The following is a 20,309-nucleotide window of genomic DNA, read 5'->3' on the forward strand; positions in this document are numbered from 1 at the left end:
AAGTTTCATTTGGAGGCGTTTTTTCTGCTCTTTTAAGTGGTGTGGAGGCCTCGTGACGTCAGGCCTTCTCTTTCGAGGCATCAGGATGGCCTGGGTACCTCGCCGTTCTCCCTCCATCCGTGAGGAGTCGGCCAGAGGCCTGGCCTCGCGAGAACACGGAAATGTGCCCCGGAGAGCTCGACACACCTGGCTTTCTGGCTGCGTCAGCACAGCTCGGTGCCAGCAGACAGGCCCGGGCAGCCTTCCATCACTGACAGGCTCTGCGTGGAGACTTTCAGGAAACCGCAGCAGGCGAGAAGCCAAGCTTGCCGGGTGCATGAGATCAGTGCTGACACCGAAGGCCCTGGAGGGAAACATGGAAGGCTAAACCACAGCGCTCCAGCCACACCCAGGCTCTCTGCCGCAGCAAGGCGAGCGGGTGAGGGCGACTGGCGGTCACCGGGGGATGCCAAGAGCACACGATGGCCCTGGAGGAGTGTGATGTCCCCAGAGACCACGCTAGTATGCGCCCCCTCCTCCCCCCAACCCCCCTCCCCAATAAAAAAAAATCCCCTCCATGTTTCTGCAGATTAGGTATAGGTTGGTCCTGTTGACATCGTCTGTGCCCAGGGCTGGCTTTAGCACTGGTGGCGCCCTGTGCGACAATGTTTGTTGGCGCCACCCCCCAATGACCACCTCTTGCCACGGATTCCCTCATAAGCACCCTTTAACAGTGCCCCTCAAGTCTCTATAACGACTCTCTCTCAGACTGATTTCGTTTTATAGCGCCACTCATACCAATGTAGGGTGTCAGATCACACACACATTGGCATAGAGACAATCATGCATGTGTAAATCAGTGTATAGGAAATGTTACATAAGGTTACACGGTGTAGGAGTCACATGTCATCTATACTGGTAGGCAGTATAGTTTAAGATTCCTTGGTCTGGAAAAGCACAAATTCAGAATTTAAGAAATAACGTCATGGTTAGGGGTTCTCTTTAATGATAAGAATTGATTTCTACCTAAACAAACCCTTTTTGCAAGTTTAGGATAATGAAAGACAGGGCAAAAAGACCTATAGCTCTAATATATATCTTGCAATTTGCATGCAGCTCTTTGATGCCAGTTAATAGCTCACTATGCTATTTTAGTATTTTAACTTATACAAACTGCAAGTAACTAAAGGATCCCTGGGACACAAGCAGTAACCCACTGACCTATTTACATTGTATGCACTTTGTGATCGGCATGGTACACATTCTTTGCAACTGGCATATTAACCCTCTGTGCTACCTTACAGTGAGTTAAAACTTCCACTAGACAAACCTCCAATCTCTCTCCAGCAGGAACATTAATCCCTGGAGTGATTGTGACATTTTTACGGATGGCTGAAAATTGCTGGAAGCAAGGAACGCGGCAGCAGGTGCTTTAAAAACAAAAATATACTTGCAAACAGGGCGCCCCCACCCCAAGTCAGCACCCGGTGCGGTGGCACCGATCGCACCGCCCTCTGTCTGTGCCTCTGAAATCATTAAGGTGATTGTCATTATGACGTTGATTGTCTTTATGACGCTGCACAAGTGCCCCAGCCATTGCTAGTTAAAACTCATGTATGACAGACATTTTGAGTGGAAATGCCAGGGGATTAGATCGCCATCTCTTTCCCACGGTTGCCACCCCAAATGCCATTCCCGCCGTTTTCAGTGTACCTTGGTTTACCTAAGCTGGCGGGCCCCGCCTGCTGCCTAGAAGCACCTCTGTGATGTCTTGACGCTGCAGTGTTGAATGTATGATTGATGAGGGGTAACAGTAAACTTGGGCCTGACCTTGGAAGGGGATTCTCATGCCAAATACCCTAAACCTTTGGAAGGGGCAGCATTCTTCAGATTTTGAAATGAAAGATCTACCTTTTAAAACTGGAAGTCTAGGCTACGTACCGAGAAACGTCATTATTGGGCTACCTCTTCCAGGAAGTCTAGCTCAAAGTAGCCAGTGAAGCAAGCACCTGCATACATACAGCCTTAGGTGCTACGGCAAGCAATATCGAACCGATGGTTAGCCTCAACGAGGGCCGGGCTCTTTTCAGAAGGAGTCTGAGATTCCCCGAACAGCCAGGGTCCTCGTCAGGAGACCACTGCAGCTTGCGCCACACATTGCCCCTGGAATGCTGCCAATGATAGTAACAACACAACTACTAACCATGACACTCCTGCAAGTGTGACAGTTCAGACCATTCCAGGCAGAGCTGGACTCTTTTCAGAGGGGCAGGCTTCTCTCAGGTTGGCAGAGCTGGACTCTCTTCAAAAGGGCGTTCTTTTCAGATGGGCAGAGCTGGACTCTCTTCAGAAGGGCGTTCTCTTCAGATGGGCACAGCTGGACTCTCTTCAGAAGGGCGTTCTCTTCAGATGGGCACAGCTGGACTCTCTTCAGAGGGGTAGGCTTCTCTCAGGTTGGCAGAGCTGAAGTCTCTTCAAAAGGGCGTTCTTTTCAGGTTGGCAGAGCTGGACTCTCCTCAGAAGGGCGTTCTCTTCAGAGGGGTAGGGGTCTCTTAGGTGGACGGAGCTGCACTCTTTTCAGAAGGGCGTTCTCTTCAGATGGGCAGAGCTGGAGTCTCTTCTTAAAAGCGTAGGCGTCTCTTAGGTGAGCTAAGCTGAACTTTCCTCAGTAGGGAGTTCTTCTCTTCAGATACGCAGAGCTGGAGTTTCTTCAGAAGGGCGTTCTTTTCTTCAGAATGGCAGAGCTGGACTCTCCTCAGAAAGGAGTTCTTCTCTGCAGCTGGGCAGAGCTGGACTTTCTTCAGAGGGGTAGGCTTCTCTTAGGTGGGCTGAGCTGGACTTTCCTCAGAAGGGCGTTCTCTGTAGATGGGCAGAGCTGGACTCTCTTCAGAAGGGTAGGCTTCTCTTAGGTGGGCAGAGCTGGACTCTCTTCAGAAGGGTTTTCTCGTCAGATGGGTAGAGCTGGACTCTCTTCAAGGGCGTAGGCTTCTCTTAGGTGGTTAAGTTGGACTCTCTTCAGATGGGTGTTCTCTTCAGATGGGCTGAGCTGGACTCTGTTCAGCAGGGCATTCTCTTCAGATGGGCAGAGCTGGAGTCTCTTCAAAAGGGCGTTCTTATCTTAGGTGGGCTGAGCTGGACTCTCTTCAGAAAGACGTTCTCTTCAGATGGGCAGAGCTGGACTCTCTTCAGAGAGGTAGGCTTTTCTTAGGTGGGCTGAGCTGAACTCTCTTCAGAAGGGCGTTCTCTTCAGATGGGCAGAGCTGCACTCTCTTTAGAAGGGCGCTCTTCTCTTCAGATGGACAGAGCTGGACTCTCTTCAGAAGGGCGTTCTTCTCTTCATATGGGCTGAGCTGGCCTCTTTTTAAAAGGGCATTCTTCTCTTCAGATGGGCAGAGCTGGACTCTCTTTGGAAGGGCATTCTTCTCTTCAGATGGGCAGAGCTGGCCTCTTTTTAAAAGGGCATTCTTCTCTTCAGATCGGCATAGCTGGACTCTCTTCAGAAGGGTAGGCTTCTCTTAGGTGGGCTGAGCTGGACTGTTTTCAGCAGGGCGTACTCTTCAGATGGGCTGAGCTGGACTGTTTTCAGAAGGGCGTTCTCTTCAGATGGGGAGTGCTGGACTCTCTTCGGAAGGGCGTTCTTCGCCTCAGATGGGCAGAGCTGGACTCTCCTCGGAAGGGCGTTCTTCGCCTCAGATGGGCAGAGCTGGAGTCTCTTCAGAAGGGAGTTCTTCTCTTCAGATGGGCAGAGCTGGACTCTCTTCAGAGAGGTAGGCTTCTCTCAGGCGGGCTGAGCTGGACTCTCTTCAGAAGGGCGTTCTCTTCAGAAGCGCAGGGCAGTCATTTAATTAGCAGGTCTCACTTCAATGCACAACGATCACTATAGAAGGACCGGGGTCTCTTTAAAAGGGCACATCTTTACAGAATGACATGGTTTTCTCTGGAACTACAAGGCTCTCTAGAAGGACAGGCCTCCTTTTAGAACATAGTTTTCTTCCAAAGGACGCGCTACTCTTCAAATGAACACTGCTTTCTTAAGAAGGAAATGGATTTCTTAAGAACGACATAACCCTCTTTGCAAGGTCGCACCTATTTTGGGAATTACAGAGGTCCCTTCAAAAGGACAGAACTCTCTTCAAGGCAGAATAGATATCTCATTGGAAGGGAAAAGCTGTCTTCAGAAGCGTTTAGGTCTTCAGAAGGGTGAAGCCATCTCTGACTTTAGAAGGACAGACCACTTTTCAAAAGAGCCTAACTTTGTCCTGAAAAGTGGAACTCGCTCCAGAAGGGCAGAGCTATCGTCAGATAGACAGGAGTTTGTTTTTAAAGGTCATGTTCTTGAACATAGGCATAACACTACTGTTAGAAAAGCTTAAGTGAAGTAACAGTTGCAAACTCCAAATGGCAGTGGATCCTTCGACATGGCAGTGGGCTTTGTAGACACTCTTAACAATGACACATTCGTCTTCAGAAGGCCAAAGTTTTCGTCAAAATAGCAGAGCTAGGTGGGTGACTAACCCCTTATTGAAACAGCAACACTCTTTCAGGAGGAAACTCTTCACAAAGCAGAGCTAATTTCAGAAGGGTCGGTTCTTGAAGTGGTCCAGGGCTCTCTTTAGGAGGACAAACATTTCTTCAGAGGAGCAGTGGTGTTTTCAGAGGAGAGAGCTCACTTTAGAAGGCAGGTCTCGCTTCAGATGGGTGGGCTCTTGAAACTTTGCCGGGCTCTTTTCAGAAGGACAAGCGTCTTCTCAGACAAGTTTGACTCGCTTCCGAAAGGTAGGGCTCTTTTTTTAGAATGGTTGTGCTATCTCTTTAAAGGGTAATCCTCTATTTCGATAGAGTAGGCTTTATGCGGAATGTGGGAGGTTGGCCTGGTATATGCTGTCCACTAATTAAAGTGGGCACCTTGCACCAGTCCAAACAACCCTTATGGTGATTTAAGAGGTCAAAGATAACCTTAGAAAGCTATCCAAGTGGTAGCTGGGGAGAGCAGCCTTCAGGCTTAGTCCTGAAGGAATGTTAAGAAGCTTGTTTTACCAGAATGCAACCTTATAGTATTGGTTAAATGAAGGGAGAACCACACAGTAGTAATAAAAATATGTATTTATTAATATAGCACTATCTAGTACGACACAGTATCTTCTACACGGAGATAATCACATAGCACACAATACTTAAGCACAGAAATGACAGTAAATAGCACTAATACACAGTGAGCCCCAAGGGGGGGACCAAACCATATACTAAGAAAGTGGTATAAGAACCACGACTCAAGTCAAGACAGTGTCAAGAGGAAGTAGAATCGCTGGGACCCCAAGGAACCACCCAAGGTGAGTAAGTAGGGACCCCACGGAGTACGGGCGCAGTGTGGGAACACGACTGCATGCTCTATACAATTCTATGGGAAAGTTGCAGTTGAAGTTTTAGAGTTTAAGGACCCTTCCCAGTGGACTTCGAAGAAACCCCGTGGAAGATAGTAGTTTGGAGAGCCACCTCACCCATGGATAGGTCTGACAGCCATCGAACCCAATGGAGGACTTCTAAGAAGAGCCGCTGCTGGAAGGAAGAAAAGTGTCTGTTGGAATCCAAAGGTGGATTCTTGTCAACGAGTACCTGAAAGCAGAGGGGACAGAGTCTGGGTCACTCAGGAGTGACCAGGGGCTCCGTAGACGAATGCCCACTGATGTCAGGTGCTTCAGGTGCGTTGATGGAGTTCTGGACTCTGCAGCTACGGGGACCAGGAGACGTTGAGGACAACCAGGAACCCGATATGAGCTGTTGCACGAAGGATGTTGAGTGCTGAGGGGTCGGTGTACGGGAGCACCAACAAGCCTTGGCAACGGCAAATGTGTACGGTTCGGAGCAGCAAGGTCCAGGAGACTCACACAGCAAGGGGAGTCAGGGCAGGCCTGGAGCAACCAGGGGGAGCCCAAGAAAAGCAAAGTTGACCCTCTAGTGGACTTACAGGCCAGAGGCACTGTAGTCGCAAGAAGACCTCGAGCGATTTCACCAAACAACAGCCCACGGAGCACTCAATGTGAGGGGGCCAAAGTTCTTGGTAGAATATGGTGCCAGAGGTTGGGACTACTCGGGGCCCAATGCACTTGTTTGGGAAACGTCAACAAGCATATGCACTTGCAAATGTACATAGTGCACATGGGTTCGGGTATTACAGCCCGCACGAGGGATTCTGATCTCAAACTTGGCAAGAGGGCAGCTCGTACCTCGTGGGACATATAAACCCACTTCCTGTGTCGCTGAAGCCTTCGGAGTCTGTAGGAGCTCAGGGTCAGCAGACCGGACAGCAGTGTTGCGGTGCCTGCGAATGCAGGGGAGTGACTCCTTCACTCCAAGGGAGATATCTTTGGTTGTCCTTGATGCTCCACAGGTCCTGCACGGATCCTGTATGATGCACGGGCAGAGACGATGCTTCAGACTGAGAGGGAGACAAAGTCGGGCCCAAAGGAAGTCCAGAGTGTCCAGACGGTCAAAGTTCAGTGGTTTCTGGTTCAGAATCTTGTCCACATCAAATCTGAGGTCCTACAGCCAGGTAAGCCCTTATGTACCCACGGAAGAGGGTTGGCAAGATTCAGGGGACCCTCCCAGGGGAGGGTCTGGACAGTGGGGAGGTTACTCCCATGGCCTTTATCCAGTTTCGCGCCAGAGTGGGAGCCAAGGGCTCTCAGGACTGGTTTGAACTGGACTATGAACAGGGACACCAAATGTGCCCCTCATGCAGACTTTCAGTCGCTTGCAAGCGCACCCACACAGCCCCAATACACTAAATCCTGTCTGAGAGGTGGTCACGCCTCCCTGTGACAGGATGCCTATTGTTCTGTCTTCCCCAGCTCGAGCTTGGCTGGCTCAGCAGGAGGAGGGCAGAAATGTGTCTCTGGTCGGCAGCAACCATTTTGTGCTGTCCGGGACTAGAAGGCTGGCACCGGGAACACCAGGGACCCCATGAAGCTCGCTTCTGAGGGGTGGAATCGTACCTCCCACACCAGTTACTGGTAGTGGGGTATGATTCCAACATGTTTGACAAACACGATAGGGTTAGTTTCAGCCGTTTTAGAGTTGGTCATCACATGGTCGCATAATGCCACTCTATATGTCGTAAATGGCTGCTTCACTGACAAGCCAGTAGAATGGACTCCGTAGGCTGCAGGGGTGTTCTGCTCATGCAGTGGCACACTGTCACTTAGAACCAAGCACCCTTCCCTCAGGATTGTAAAGGCCTGCTAGAGGGGTGACTTATAGGTTTTAAGTGTAGTGAACCTTAGATATAGTAAACTTATATCTTAAGTAAGTGGTGCATGCACCAACTTACACAGATTGCAATGGCAGGCTTGTAGTTCCATTTTGCATGGCCTCTTATGGGTGGCATAATACATGCCTCAGCTCGAGGGAGGGCTCTTGGGTACCTATGCCCTGGGTAAATGGTTACCTTATACTGGGGATTGACAAGGGTACCCCAGTATCCAATCTGGAGTGTACCTAAGTTCATAACATAACAGTTTAAGGAGAAAGCAGATAGACTGGGGTCCTGATTAGTAGTAAAAAAACAGCTTAGCACCAGGCAAAAAGTAGGGGTACACATGCAGAAGGATCCTACCTTCCTACATGGAAGTAGGTAGAACTCTCTTCAGAGGGGAAGTGCTCTCTGCAGCGATGTCAGCCGGAGAGGGATTTACCCCATGGACACAGAAATACATACAGAATTGGAACTACTATCAGTTTGACAACGCAAATGGACTTAACATCTTTTCACCCTAAGCCTTGAGAAAGCCCAGGCATATCAGCCTGAGGGGACGAAACACATGTTGGCTGTTCCTTTGAGCCACATACCACACATCAAACTTACCTACTTTCATATAAAAAGTGTATCTCACAGAAAAATGTATTTGACTATGTTTCACAAAAAGATGATAGACGGAATGTTAAACATTGTCAAATATTCACCCTAGTCACAGATCTGGGTTTAATCCATTGTTATTTTGCTCTGTTTCCGGTCCAGAGAGGACCTGGCTTGGCAGCTGGGGCTGGACTGTTCCCTTGAGGAACAGGGTCAAGACTGATTTGCATATGAGTGGGTCCAAACTGAGGTGAAATAGTGAGCTAAAGAACGATGGATTGGGTTGGGATGCTAGCCCCAGCGATTGCCAGTGGTTAAGCAAATCGCAAGCATTCCTTCCGTCACCTTTTGTGTATTTTATGTCTATGTTTCATCATTGAAAAAGAAGACTCTCCAAACACCTTCTGGAATAGAACTCTATATATGTCTTCACCTAGTTCTATCTCTGGTTCAAGGAATTTGTCTATGGCAAACTTCACCCCTTGAAATGCAGCTTGCATTGTTAAAGGACCGGCATTTAAACAACATATACAATACATGTATTTCCAGAAAACCTTGAGTTGAAGGGGCATTATGATTAATATCCAAAATCCCCACAACCCCTGTACTGCTTATGCACTTGAGACACACCAAGTGCCTGGTGCCCCTGCCTGTTTTTCCAGCTGAAATCGACTTTTGCAACAAGAATAGGTCTCAGGGCCGGGCCTGTAGCTATCCTTTATTCCTAGGAACGTTTCCTGCGGTGTTGGCTTGGTAGTCTGCAGTTATGCCCTGGGGACGCTGTATGGCTTTGTGTCCGGTATCACTGTCAAGATTACCTGCTGGACGGGCGGCTTGTCTAGTATCCACTGAAGTTGGTCATATCTGAGTGAGTTCCAGGCCTGGCCTCAAGACCCACTCTTTAATCTGACATCATCCTGCACGTCTGCAGCCCAGAAATCATAAAGCTTAGCTAGCTTGTGCAGCAGACCTTAAGAAAATTAGGAAAATGGAGGTACATCATGGGACAGACAGCTCAATGACAAGATGGCGGATACCTAAGAGTTCTGGTTGAAATGGGGGAGGGAACAAGAGGAGGCACACCACTGACTGTGGATGAAGGGAAACAAGATATATTATTGTGCCGGTGAAGTCCACATGGACCTGAGTAGATGATGGTTAGAGACTCTGCCCATACAAGACCGTGGTGAACTGTTTCGCCTTGGGTGCCGTTACTAGCTACTGGTTTTGTTTGGAAGCCAGAGACAGATCTACCTGTGTGAGTCCTCTGGATGCCCAATACTTGCCTGAGTTCTTCGGACCAGATCTTTAAACTTAGACGTGGATTTTGAGAGCTGAGACTAAAGCTGCAAGGGCGGGTCCGCTCAATGAATGACTGCGAGCAGAGAAAGGAAGCCCTGGAGAATATCTGCTTCATGTTGATGGACTCAGCTGCCCTACGCTGAGATATGAAGCCAACAGATGGCCACATTGAGGAAGGTGAGGGGGCCTGACATGGAGGACGAACCGAGAAACAGACCTTTGCAAGGCTGGAGGCCAAGCGGGCCAGTGGGGCCACTGAATGATCTTGGTACTGGAATTCAGGCCCCTGATATGTCAAGCTGGTTCCACTGACTCTGGGACATGGAGACTGCTGTAGCTAGGGCCTCCCTCTACATATCATTGGGAACTGCACAAACCCACGCTGATGTGTAGAAAAAACTGAGAAGTGAAGCAATGACAAACCAACACTGGAGGGGGACCGGGACTAGTGTTTTAGTTGAGTGGGAGGCGTTCAAGGCGTGCATAAGAGGAACCTCCTAAGCATGACTCGCGGGCGTTAAACCCGTGCTCAGCAGAGATGCCACTAAACCCAAACATGACATGAAACAGTTGGAAGAAGTGGGGGTAGCACTTCCTGGCACAAGGGAAAAAATGACTGGCAAGGACCCCTTATCAACAACTTCTTAAAGAGAATCGGACTCTACTTGACTACAGAGAGTATTAGCAAAAGCTACTGTTGAATTCTGCTCCCCTGGGACCCCTTTGATCCCAAAGTCGATGCATCACAAATTTAAAGCACCTTCAATAATCACCAATGCTACAGGGCTGCGGCCTGAAAACAGATATTTTGTAGATGGACTTCTGCAAACTTTCAATGACCTGTGTAAGATTTGCTCAATATCAGTGGTCCAAACCCCCAACACATGAAGCCCTTTCTGCACTCTATAGGGGAGGAAGCTCATGAACGGTGGTAACAGTGATACACCGCAGCGCACTCTGAGTCAAACCTGAGGCCCTCCAATGCAGGTGGGAAGCAGGTGTGGGAGGCCAGCTGACGGATGCTGAATGGGTCACTGCAATGGTCTCCTCAAGGGCTCATTGAGGAAGGCTGGCTGTAGACCTATTCTGTTGAACGTCCTTCCCAGGGCATACTGGACTCCATTGCGCAAAATGAACACTGCAATAGCGCACAATTGTTTGCGGTACGACAGAGGAGCTGTCACAGAGCTAGCCTCGGAGCTAGTGTGTACGCCTGGCCATCATAGCCCGAAAACTTGCCTAGTGACAAGGCCCTAAAAGGCAAATCTTGAGACCAGATTGTGAAAGAAAACAATGCCTGGCATAGCACAAAGTAATCTAACATGTGTTTAATGCAAAAATAGCCAGCAATCACTCAAATTAAGGAAGGCAATGGGCATTACGAGAGGCCAGGGCTTGGCTCTTGATATGTTGCAGCATGAAATGCTAATTTCGGTGGTACATTTATACACTTCTCAACGCAGGTAAATGGAAGCTGGAGCACGTGACGGGAATGATCCTATGAGTAAGCGCTAACAAGCAGGTGTCGGGTACCTCTAGTGGGATGAATGCAACCTCTTAGTGAATGGATACAATTCCCAACAGCAGGAACTGCTTAGACTGTTTTCTAAAATCCTCGCCTCAACCCAACTTCAGAACGTGGCTACTCTTTGCTAGAATGGTCCACCAGAAATGTGCAGTGGACAACAAAGCAGGGACTCATTTAAAATGTGTGTAAGTGTGCAACGACACTAAGGTGTTAGTGGTCAACAAACCAGTACAAAGAAGGAAATCCTATAAGTAAAATATAACCGCACACGCTAAGGCATCCGTGGGACTTTACCTTAAACATTAAGGTACATTTGCAAGTGAATTTGCTTTCTTAAGATTTATAGATTTGGCGATGCTCATCGGTAAATGCCACGTGGAGAAGTGTGGCTCAATGGTTAGAGCGGCAGACCCTGATGCAGAGGTCTGGCCCGGGACCAGGGTTCAATTACCGCCTCGGCGGCTCTTGGATTCAATTTCCCCGGACCTGATAATTCTCGCCTCTGTGCCTATTCTAATCATGGGTCCCACTGTGCAACTCTGGGCAATAGCTTGCTTAATCTCCACAACGGCCCCCACAGCGCTAGGATGCCGGGCTTCACCTTGGGGGGTGCCCAGGAGTGGACATCTCACAGGAAAACCAGGAAGGGTTCCACAGCGGTATGAATAAAGCGCTACGAGACCCCTGGGTAGAAGTGCGCTATATAAGTACAAATACATAGCCCGGTCCTGGAATCCAACAATAGGACCTCGGACAGATGGACACAGGGTCAAAGGAATCACTGAAATGTGCCGAAGCTATGCGTGGCCGGACTGTCCTTACCGGGCATCGGGCGTTTCCCCAGGAGGCTGGAAGGGTGGGGGCCGGTTTTGCAGCGGGGGGGGGGGGGGGGCGGTTTTGTTACTGGGGGCTGGTCTTGCAGCAAGCAGCGGTGCTTCACACTGGCACTCCCCCGGGTCTGGTCCCACACAATTACCAGGGCTGCTTTGGGTTCACCGTCCGGCCTTGAAGCCATGCGTGCCAGCAGACCCGATTCGGCACAGACTCCCGATTTTGAGAGCCAAAAAGGGCTTTACTTTAGTTTCTCCCGCCACTGTTTGATTTGAGTTAATAGTGAAAATACACCCCTCCCCTCGACCTTTTTTCACTGTCTCCCTATCTCCTGTTTCGAAATGTTGGCATGTATGTGAAATTTAGAGCCCCACCTTCACAAAAGAACAAAAGAAACAGGTGGCCGGGCACACAATGGCGAAAGCCTGGCTCAAATAGCTGGCCACGACAGGCCCCGCGTGGCTCGAAGATGTCAGAACAGAAGACCGCGACGGTTCGATTCAAAGCGCCTCCCGTCCCACAGATGCAGGCTCAGGGCTCTAGGCGCGACTGGCACTGACACGGTTAAGCCGTGCCGCCCGCTCACCTTTCTGTTGTGCCTGGGGTACAGATGGCTCAGGGGCGGGGCGGGCCTGCCCCCAGTGTGTGCAAGAGCGTCCCGGGCCTTTTGTAACACTGCTGCGGTTACACAACCTTAGCACGCTTACACAACCTTAGCACGCGAGCCTGGCTGTGGGCATGTGGGTGGAGGGCAAGCGCATGCCCAGGGCCTCGTCACACGGGCGTCTGACAGCTCCGAGTCCCGGGAGCTGCCTCTGCATACCTGCTCTCCATGGGAACCGGTGCTCGGGCGCCATGACCGGCCTCTGCGTGAGTGCATGGACTGTGGGCATGCCAGTCCAATGACAGAAGCTATGCAGTGTGCTCTCCATGGGAGCTGGTGCTAGGGTGACCAACTGGCATTGGTGCAAATTCAGGACGGTGAGTGTAAACATTCAGGACAAAGGGTCAAAATTCAGGACACAAATTCAGGCCAGGAGGTAAAAATTTAGGACAAAACTTCAGGTAAGTTTTACAGACACATCAGAGGAGGTCGCGCAATATTATATAAGTAAGCCCAGCCATATCCAAACATATTCAACCATTTGCAAACCTATCCATCATGTATCCTTCCATCTATCATTTCACTCATGCATCCCTTCATCCATTCTTTCACTCATCAATCCATCATCCATCCATCCACCCTTTCACCCTATCCATCTGTACACTCATCCATCCACTCTTCTACCCATCCATCCATTAACTCATCCATCCAGCCATTTACCCTTTCACCAATCCAGCAATCCTTTCACTTACTCATCCATCCACCCAGTCACTCATCCTTCCACCCATCCACCCTTTCAGTCATCCATCCATCGACCCTTTCACTTAGCCATCCTTCCTTCCATTCATCCACCCACCCATCCATCTACTCATCCACCCATGAATCCACCCATTGACCCTATCACACATCCATCCATTCTCTCATCCATCTATCCTTTCACTCCTTCACTCATCTATTCATCCTTTTGTCCATCTACCCTCCCTTTCACTCACTCATCCATCCTTACATCCACCCTTTCACTCATCCGTCCATTCATTCACCCTTGCACTTATCAATTCATCAATCCATCCATCATTTCACTCATCCATCCACCCACTCACTCATCATCCACCTTTTCACTCATCCATCCTTTCACTCATCCATCCACACTTTTACCCATCCAGCTACCCTTCCACCTATACATTCAGCTATTTACCTTTTCTCTCATCCATCCCTCCACTCACTCATCAATCCATCCATCCTCTCTCATATCCATCTATTCAATCTTTCATTCATCCATTCATCCAGCCATCCACCCATCCCTTTACTTACTCACTCGCCCAACTTTTCATATTAATTTTGAGCTGAGCCTTTTTGAGAAGAGGCCCATCAAGAACTTCACCCTTGCCGCAGGAGCCATTCCAGGACTGGGACAGAAGCCACCCAGGGCGGAGACGGGATCCACCACGGGGGGGACAGGAGCCATCACAGGCGGGGGGGGGGGGGGGAGGGGGGTGACAGGAACCACCACATGGGGGACTGGAGCCATCACTGGGGGGGGGGCAGGAGCCATCTCAGGAGGGTGAAAAGGATCCACCAGGGTGGACACAGGAGTGGGCATGCAGTATTCTAGTATAATCTTGGTCTCTTCCAGGGTGGGGTAGGGCTCCTCACCCCCTCCTGGACAGGACATCGAAAAGACAGGCTCTCTTTCCAAAATGTTAGTTTTGTAACCCCCCACTGTGATGTACAGTACTTAAAGGAGATACTCCAAGAGAACTGATTTAACTGATTGTCCTCCATACTTTGTTAATCAGTGTGGGTGCGATTGTGCAATTTTTTTTTTTTATTACATTATAGACTGCATGTTTGAAGAACTGAGGTTTGCTTACAATTTAGTGACAGTAATTAAGCTCTGTGAAGAGAACCACCTGCTGCCTTGGTGTAATCAGGGCCCAGTTCTAGGATGTTTGGGGCCCTGGGCAGAAAGGGAATGTGTGAGGCCCCTCTAAATTGCAGAGACATGACGCATTCAGGGCTGTTTGCATCTGAATAGATGCCCCTGCTCCTGAAGCTGCAGCCCCTCCCTCTCAGTCACCTTCAAACACCTCTTAACAGCTCATCAAGGGCTGAAGGTGTGAGGGTTGCCATCCCGCTGTGCCTCTCCAATGCTGCTGGGTATCTGAGCTTTGGTACTGCATCGGAGTCTGTTACACCCGACCTCAACAGCATCGGAGTCAAGCAGGGAGGTGGGTGGAAGCTGTGCCGGCTTTAGGGTGGTGCGATCGGCGCCCGGTTAAAATTACGGACAAATAGCGTCCGTTAAAGAATCATTCACGGACAACGAACAGACGGCCGAAATTACGGACTGTCCGTGAAATTTACGGACGGTTGGTCACCCTAGCTAGTGCTCGGGCGCCATGACAGGCCTCTGCGTGCGTGCATGGACTGTGGGCATGCCAGTCCAATGACAGAAGCCGCACAGTGTGCTCTCCATGGGAGCTGGTGCTTTGGCGCCATGACAGGCCTCTGCTTGCGTGCATGGACTGTGGGCATGCCACTCCAATGACAGAATCTTTGCGACTGCCCGTGGCCCACGCAGGGGGCCACTCAAGAGGACGGCCCTCTAGTGCCATCTGGGCACCATCCCACCCCCTTCTCTAATGCGGGGACTCAGGGAGGAGTCCCCCCATCCTGGCCTGTGGCGCGCTAGGTGCGTCACTTCCGGCGCGCCGAGGATTGAGGGAAGGTATATAGGCCTTCCCCTGCCATCCGGGCGTCCCCTTTTGCGCCGGACACGCCGTCTAGTGGTTTTCGGTCGTGTCTCCTTTCGCCGGGCCGAAGTTGTGGGAGTGCGAGAAAATTCGCGGTGAGTGGCCTGTACCCATACCGCCCTCACCCCCCTCCTCCCTTTTGCTGGTTGTCCCCTGTTGGCTAAACTGGTCTTGCCACCCGGCCACAGATGCAGCGGTTGCACAGGGCCACCAGGGGGCGAAGTTGGGGTGGAGACAGCGGTGGTGGTCACCTCCTTTCCACACTCCCTAAGCAACTGGGGAGGCTGGATTGCCAGGCGGCAGGGGCTGCGTATGGATTGCACGGGTTCGGGTCCCGGCGCCAGCGGGGCATGTGCTTCGATCGCACCTGCCTGGGAACAATCCGTTGTTTGTCTCGCCACCCAAGGCCGGCCTGCGGCTCTCGATTTTGGACAGGTGCTGGTGTTAATACTATGTCATGGAAGGGGAGAGAAGCGTGCCGTCACCTGGTCGGGCGGTTCCACGTGCGTCGGGATACTTGTGGTGAGTGTGGGGGCTTTAACAGCATCCTCCCAGAACCCTTACCTCTTTGATTCGGGCCCCCTCGTCCAATTTGTGGAGCGGTATCTGCAGTTTACTGGTGGTGGCCAACAGTTCCCACGTCTGGGTGTCTAGGAGCACCTTGGCCAGGCGCGATGGGTGGAACTATTCAAGCCGCATGCGTACTGCCAGGAGCAGTAACTCCGAGGCAAGGTTTTACAATTGTTACCATTAACCTCTCAAAGGTCTCCTATTTTCAAATTTTTCAAAATATACAATGCAATCGCCTGTAAATTAACCCCATGCGGTACCCACTTCAGTAATCTGGCGATCTGCTTGCGTCGTTTTGTTTGGGGGGGCAGTATCACCCCCACCCCTAGTCTCTCCCCCTCCTGTCCTTGTGTTGTGTGTTGCAGCAGGGTGCCACAGATTTCATTCGTATTTTACAGTGGTAAGGGCCCGCTGCCTGGTCGTGCATGGCCCGACTCGTTGTGGCATTCGTGGCCTATAGCTTAGCCGGGGGAGGGGGGTGCAGTCGCCCACTCACCCTGTCTCAGATTTATTAGTCAACTTCATGCTTAAGTCTCCGACTTGTAGTTTCCAAGTTCTGAGCGCCGTGGACAAAAAGGCCAGAAGTTTCCACACTGGCAAGTATTCTATGCTAAACGTGTCTGCTGTTTTGAGTTTTATATAGCGCAAATTCGACCCGTAGGTACGGAGCACTGGAAAGATGCACCAGTTTCGTTACGGAGGGTCAATTGGCACAATTTGGTATGGTGTTGTTACGTCGCTTGAAGGGCAGCTGACCTCCCCCACGTCGCCCGGTTTGCACCCGAAAGTGTGCCCGCTTGCCAGCTTCAGCTCCGGGGGCTTCGGCCTACTGTAGCAGTTTCTTTGTCTTCCACTGTGCCGAGCACAGTGAGACTAGGCCTGGGCGGCAAATTCCGTTCCGCTCGCGGAATTTGCGGAATTTGGGCAATTTTGCGTTCCGCGGAGAACGCGAAATTGCCCAAAATTCTGCTTACCGCAACTTCGAGAAATTTTTTGCTTGTTCGCGTTCTCAAAATGCGTGTTCGCAAGATATTTCTCCCCGAGCACGCAAACAGCGATTGTGAACAGGAAAAAAGCATCGCGAACAAGCAATTCCGCGTGCTCGCGGAATTTCTGCGTGTTCGCAGAGGTTTTTTACCGTTTCGCGGAGATTTGCGTAACGCGATTACGCAAATTCCGCCCACCTAAGTGAGACCTCGCAGAGCCGAGGGCGAGAGGCGTGCGTCAGTTTTGTTACGGTCCGGGGGGTGAGCATTAGCAGTCCCCCACCCCCGGTGTCTCTCCCTCTTGTCCGGTGGCTTTTACTTCCCGGTGGGAGCCTGGTCGCGGGGGGAGCTGGGTGGGAGTTCGGAGTCCCAGAGGCCTGGTGGTTGGTGCATCGGGGGAGCACGGTGGGCGGTGCGGCCCTGGGGATGCGGCGCCGAGACATGGTTTGTCCGGTTTGGGACGCGGGCACCTGGTTATTGCACCGCTACGCTGAGGTGGGGGTGCTGCCTCGGGATGGTGGCAGGAGTCATTGGTATTCGCTCTGGGCGGCCTTCATGGTGCTTCCACCGAGAGTGCTTATCACGGCGTTGTGTTTGCTTTAGGCCCAGCACGGACATGTTTCGGGCGCTGGGCCTTCCGCCGCATTCTGTTGTGGAGTGTTGTTTTCTGGTGCATGCGTCCCGTCCTATTTGGCATCAGACACGGAGGTTCGGCATCTGGGTCCATGGGTCAGTGTACACGGTTGCAGTAAGGGTTAAGTTCGTCTGGCTGCAATATGCTGGCAGCATGACCCTATAGCAGATGCTATCGACCTATCCTCATGGGGTGCTTTAGCACCAGGTGGCACTACTCATGTTTGGGTTTTACGTTCGGTCGAAGGTGTGTCAACAGTTTGGCATGCTACACTACAGTGATCATAGTGGGGCAAACGCAGCATGAAAACTACAGTCAGGCGTGATCTGATAGGCCCCAAAAGTGCAGCTGCACTATTTAGAGGAATTCCAGTAGAGGTGGTGTTGACTTGTGCAATAGCTGAAGAGTAACTAAGGACACCCAATTTCCCCGGTGTTCCTCCGGCAATTTGTTTAATTATTTGGGTACTTGCGTTGCTCAGGCACGGGGTGGCTCAGAACAGGCAACGTCACATGATGCATGTTGGTGGGGTGTGTGCGGTTAGGAACACGCTTAGGCGGCCGTATCATTGGTCGCAGCGCCCTTATTTGGATGTACTGGGAGCATTTTGTTTACGAACATGTGCTCACTTGCCAACTGCTATTCACGTGTCATTTGTATGTTTTCTAGCCATGCGGATGTAATTTAACTGGGGCACTTGCGTTGCTCAGGTACAGGGTAGCGCAGAACATGCAGCGTCACAGGATATGTTTGTGGGCGGTTCACGGACACGCTTTGGCTGCCGGTTTATATGGGCGCAGCATCCTTGCTAGGTGGAACAGCCCTAGTTCCTGCATAATGGCGATAAAGCGTTCTGTTCATAGTAATTTTGTTGTCACAGTGAAATATCACTGTCTTTGGTCAAAAGATTGAATTTTAATAGCACGCTGGTTAGGCATTTGATGTCACCCCGGACCGGCAGCTGTAAACTCTGGGGTATCGCTCCAGGTCTACCGGTGTTCGTTCTGCATGAAATGACAGTGTATGAGCGATGGGCAGTCTTTTATCAGCCTACATTATTCACAGGGTGCACTCAAGCTTCATGTAGGAGCTGTTGTTAAGGTGGGGTCCTTACAGTGGTGCCGTTGTGAGTGACCTGCGCAGTGGATTGGTTGGTTGTGGTGCCTTTCCTTTGAGTGGTGATGCCCAGTGCAAACCTCAGCTTGTCCCGTTGGCGCCTGGGGGGCGCTGTGGGGGGCGTGCGCTGTGAGCAATCTGTTTCATTTTTTTTTAATTGAGCGAAGACTTCCTTGTGCCACCAGGGGTTACGGAACATGTGTAGATCGCTCAAGGCGCCTCCAAGGCCGAAAATGCGCACTAAAGCAGCCGTAAACCTTGGTGGTCTTAGAGTTTCTCGTTGGTCTAATGGGTGTAATTACTGATATCGATACGTCTCCCTCATCTTCATTGTGATTTTGCTCGCAAGAAAGTGTGAGTCATAGTCCTTTAATTGTCACTCATAGTTGCACTGAAATTATGAAAATGTCACACATAGCAATCTGAAACCTTGGCAGCTATGGATGGGGGCGGCTAGCTCTTGGTTGGCTATGCAACTGAGCTATAATTATGTCTTATTTATATGATGCAAATAGAAGCATTGACTAAGCCAATAGATGGACTTCTTGTAGGTGTTCTGCTCCTTTTGTATTAAATATAGGGATGCAATGACATAGCGGCAAAATACCAGGCAAGGTGCAAGGCACGGCCTTCTTCAGCACGCTTGGGGGGCGCTGACGCATTTAAAACACGGCATCCTGAAGGTTTGAGGTCAGAAGTGCATTTAATTGTAATCAACAGCACACGCTGTAGTACTACCAGCCACCCTGGTTTCAAATTATTGGGGCACCTGTTTCGAACGGCTTTTAATTGATACTGTTCCGTTCGTTCATGCCCACTTTGAGGACGGTTACTGACAGTGCACTGACACACTTGTCCAAATTACGAATGTTTTCATCTAATATGCAGGGACGGTGATGCGCTTTGAATACTGCAACACAGGAGCAGCTAGTTCTGCTGCCAGTGGCCCCTCCAGGAGCACAGGGCATGGCCACACCTCGACACTGGGGGCTGTGCGGAGAATGTGGCCTGGTGCCTCAGGAAGGTGCGATGGGCATGGTTTGTGATGGATATGTAGAGCCAGGTTCTCCCAGGGATGCCATGTGCGCTCCTGCCGTGACTAGGAATGCACGCCCACTCGAGGCATCAGTTGGTCATTGTTTCTCTACCCCCACCCTCCTAGCACTCGTGCAGGTCTGGGGGCTAAGGTAGGGCACTCCAGAGACGTTCACCTTCTCTTGGTTTCGAAGGACGCTCAAAATGTACTTCTCCCCTCAGTGGGCTTTAAACGGTAGATGGTTCTTCTTGGATGTGGCACGGTTGTGTTCGGCTGTCCTTTTGTTTGCCTATATGGATGTGCGGCTCTAACTTAGTATTATGCCCGGGTTGCAGGGATGGAATTGGCACGTTCTTTCACCTTTACCAAAGTCACCTGTTTGACCCCCGGGTGAATGTCTGGTTTGCGGTATTATGGGGGGGGGGGGTACTGGATTGCGGCCGGGTTTCGGGGAAGTGGCCCCAATGGCTAGTTCCTGCATGATGTTGATGTTTCCTGGTGATTTCTTAATTGGCACTAATGCTTTAGCCCTCTATTCCGTCCCACGAGTCCTCGTAGTTCTCTCACTAAGCCGTACAATATTGATAAGTTTGAAATATGGTGGCTAGCATTGGGATGATCGCCGATCCTCACGTGCGCCTTACAAATCCAGGTTCAGCATCGTAACCGCCCTCATCGCCGCCACCGATGACATCCGAGCCCTGATGGACAATGGAGAAACAGCGGCCCTCATCCTCCTAGACCTCTCCGCGGCATTCGACACGGTCTGCCACCGCACCCTAGTACGGCGCCTCAGCAACATCGGAATCCAGGACAAGGCGCTGGAATGGATCATCTCCTTCCTCGACGGAAGAACACAGAGAGTCCGCCTACCACCGTACAAGTCAGAGGCCTCCGAAGTCATCTGCGGCGTCCCCCAAGGATCATCTCTGAGCCCCACCCTCTTCAACGTCTACATGAGCCCCCTCGTGGCCATCGTACGCAAACACAACCTCAGCATAATCTCCTACGCCGACGACACCCAGCTGATCCTCTCCCTGACCAACGACCCCGCCGCCGCCAGAGCCAACCTGCACGAAGGGATGAAAGAGGTAGCCGAGTGGATGACGACCAGCCGC

The sequence above is a fragment of the Triturus cristatus genome, chromosome 11, assembly GCF_964204655.1.
Source record: "Triturus cristatus chromosome 11, aTriCri1.1, whole genome shotgun sequence".
NCBI classification, from domain to species: Eukaryota; Metazoa; Chordata; class Amphibia; order Caudata; family Salamandridae; genus Triturus; species Triturus cristatus.